Source organism: Arachis ipaensis, chromosome B4 (assembly GCF_059453495.1).
Source record: "Arachis ipaensis isolate K30076 ecotype BB chromosome B4, ASM5945349v1, whole genome shotgun sequence".
NCBI lineage: Eukaryota > Viridiplantae > Streptophyta > Magnoliopsida > Fabales > Fabaceae > Arachis > Arachis ipaensis.
The window spans coordinates 97,065,939-97,069,677 of NC_142439.1; the positions used below are offsets into that span (position 1 = coordinate 97,065,939).

Consider the following 3,739-nt stretch of genomic DNA (forward strand, 5'->3'; position numbering starts at 1 on the left):
TAGCATTTCCAATGGTCTTTTGGTGTCATCCTTGGGTTTAAAAGAACTTTAAATTTGTTTACCCAATTAACAAGCATCACAAGTGATGTCATTGTCAAATTTTATGTTTGGAAGACCTCTAACCAAATTCTTTTTCACAAACATAGAAATTTGGAAACATGCTAGCATGTCCCAACTTCTTATGCCACGACCATATTTTAGATTCAATGGAAGTAAAACAAGCTACATTTTGTTCTTTTAGTTCCTCCAAGGCGAGTCTATATACATTATTGCATCTTTTAGCTACAAACATAGTTTCACCAAAATTTTCACATACAACTAAACATTCCAACCTTTTGAAAATGATCAAGTAACCTAAATCACATAATTGGCTAATGCTTAAAAGATTATATTTTAATCCATCAACTAAAAATACATCATTAATGAATGTGGAGAAACTCTTACTAACCTTACCTACGACCACAATCTTTCCTTTTCTATTATTACCGAAAGTCACAAAGCCTCCATCGTATTTGTCAAGCTTGATGAAGAAAGTGGACTTTCCGGTCATGTGCCTAGAGTTTCCACTATCCAAGTACCACATGTCATTCTTCTTGGATGCTAGGCAAAACTGCACAATACTTTAAGTGACCTTAGGTATCTAAAAAATTTTGGATCCTTTAATATTAAACATTCCTGGTTGCTTAAGAGCATTGTATTTACCAATTATTTTGTATACTTTATCTCCAATTTTTCTTTCAAAAATGAAACATTGAATAAGCAAATGAGTAACCCGATTGCATGTATAACAGAATTTATTGCCGGATGAATTTTTAAAGTGATCTGGATTTTGAAATCTTTTGTATTTGGAGGTTGAGGCTTTATTTTCAAAGCATGATTTTTCAAAAATAAATTCAAATTTTTCATGATATCCCAATCCAGCCTTTTCAAAAAGAGGTTTTTGACTAGCCAACAATTTGTCTAAATTTTCAGAACTTTGAGCAAATTTTGTTAAGTCAAGAGTTAGACTCTTAATTATTTTATGCAACCTTTCATTCTCTTCAATGCAATTCAAATAGGCATCAACAGAATGCTTTTCATCAAGACTTTTGATTTCAGATTTAAGCCTCCTGTTTTCTTCAACAAGATCAACAGTGGTTTCGGCTTCTCTTAATTTTTCTTTGAAAAAAACATTTTCAGCCTTTAAGATGTCATTTTTGGATTCAAGTTCATGGCATTGATTCAGAAAATTTCTTATTTTCTCAATAATATCATCAATCATAAGATGGAGTTCTTCATTAGAAGGTTAAAGAAAGATTACCTCATTATTGTGGCTGTGGTTGGCCATTAAGCATGGTTGAGAGTTGTTGTTAGACTCTTCATCATCTTCACTGTCATTCTCCGGATCTTCCCAAGAAGCCATAAGTCTCTTCTTCTTGTCCTTCCAAGACTTGTCTTCTTTCTTCAACTTGGGACAATCATACTTGTAATGTCTAGCTTCTCTATAGTTGTGGCAAATGACCTTACTGATATCTTTCTTTGGATTCTTTGAGTTGCCATCCTTTGGTTTTTCCTTTTAGTCTCGTCATCCTTCTAAGTTTCCTAGCAAAAAACACAATTTTGTCATCTGATAAATAGTCACTGGATTCATCATCCAATAATTCATTACAAGATTTAAGAGTCACTCATTTTCTTTTTGTATCATTTTTTATGTGAGTAGTTTCATATGTTAGTAACTTTCCTCTCAACTCATTATAGATCATTTGACTCAGGTTACTACTTTTAGAGATAACAATAGCCTTAGTTTCCCACTCTTTAGTCAGGCTTCTCAAGACTTTTCTCACTAGCACTTGTTCGGAATGAGTAACCCCATAACATCTAAGCTATTAATGATGATAGAGAACTTCTCAAACATGTCATCAATCGATTCTCCTTCTTTCACAAAAAATATCTCATATTCTTTACTCAGCATGTCAATCCTTATTTCTTTAACTTGTGTGGTGTCCTCATGTGTAACTCGGACCTTATCCCACATTTTTTTTGTTGTTTTTCATCTTGAAACCTTCAAGTATTCTTCAAAGCTGATTGCGCAATTTAGCATGTTGACTGCCTTGGCATTGAATTTCACCTTTTTTTTGTTATCTTTATTCCACTCTGCTTCGACTTTGGGAGTAACAACACCATCAGTGCCAATTTTGGTAGGGATTTAAGGACCATTCATGATTATTTTCCAGAGGTTGTAATCCACCGACTGAACAAATATCTTCATTCTTTCTTTTTAATAGTTGTAGTTTTTTTCCATTGAAGAATGGAGGTCTATTGTTTGATTACCCTTCAATAATTGTATATGCAACTGAGTTGGATCCCATAATGTTTGCCATCTGTATCTTTCTTCTAAGCTCTGATACCAATTGATGGATATCAGTGGCTAAGAGAAGGAGGTTGAATCTTGGCTTCTTTTTCTTTTTCTTTTAAACTAGAATTCTGTTGAGACACATTGACTAGAAAACAAGAGAAATTGACAAGATAGAAGCCAAAATAGTTTTAGGAGCAATGGGTATTACAGTGAAGTAATACTGAATAGTAGAATCAGGAGATACTTTAGTTTTATCTCATATAGTGCAGAACCAGAAATAGAGAGGAAAAAGAGAAATGACACACAAATGTATCTTGGTTCAACTACTCAGTGCAATATAGCCTGCATCTAGTCTCTATCAGAACAATGATAAAATTTTACTATCTTTCAACAAAGATACATTTACTAATTCTCCCTAGGATTCTAATCAATCCTATCTGGGATAAATCTAGTTTTTAACCCAAACCAAACTTGACTAGGAACTCACCCTAACTTTTCAACAGCAAAGTACTAACCCAACTTGTAAGAAAATCTTCTCAGGATCATTACAACAAAACAGAAAACTTACAAAAAATTTATGGAATTAACTTATGGCTCTTTTTTTCCGAGTCTAACATTTTGCCTTTTTCCACTCAATGAATTTTACTTACAAACCTCACCATTTTGCCTTTTACCATTGAAACATAGAAAGACTAGACTGAAAGAATAGATTATTCAACAAGAACCATGAAGGAGAAGAATAAACAGCTTAGTGAGCTATGGAAATCCAAACATTGTGCTCTCACTCCTTGCTCCAATCCTTTTTAAAAAAACAATCATACCTTCAATCTTCCTTTTTAAATTTTTTCATCTTGCTTCTTGAATTTGGACTGTGCATTCTTGCTTTGGCTCTAAGCCAGATTTTAAACGTTGATTCACAGCAGAGCATCAGCATCTTCAACATTTTCAACTTTCTACTTCTAGACATGCAAAGAGATGATTTCTTTGTTGAGCTTCAATAAAGCACAAATCCAGAAAGATGTCTCCGATGATGCTTCGAAAGTGATGTTTGCTTTTAGCCCTAGCCTTTGTGACTTTCTTCTTTGATTAGTTTGGTAACCCACTTTTGTTTTTTTTTTTATTTTACCCTAGCACAGAGCTTTTCCTTTTTCTTTCTCTTCTTCTGAGAAATCACGTGGAGTTTGAATAAAAAGAAGAGAAAGAAGGGAGAATTTGATTTTAGTGGTGTGAAGTGATTTGTTCAAATAAAATGGGACATGAATCACTTAGTTACCATCTAAGTGAATGAATGGGTTTGGATGTGGGTCACCGTTTGGGCTTGTGCTTGGATATGGACTAGTTTGCTTCCTTTCCTTCTTTCTTATAGTCAGCCACTCAAACTTTAGATTAAGAGAGATGTTATAA

At 33.6% G+C, this 3,739-nt stretch overlaps 1 pseudogene; it reads right to left on the reverse strand.

The window, feature by feature from the left end:
• Positions 1–1,285: 1,285 nt before the first annotated feature.
• Positions 1,286–2,360, reverse strand: LOC148568480 (uncharacterized; annotated as a pseudogene).
• Between the last annotated feature and the right edge of the window lie 1,379 nt (positions 2,361–3,739).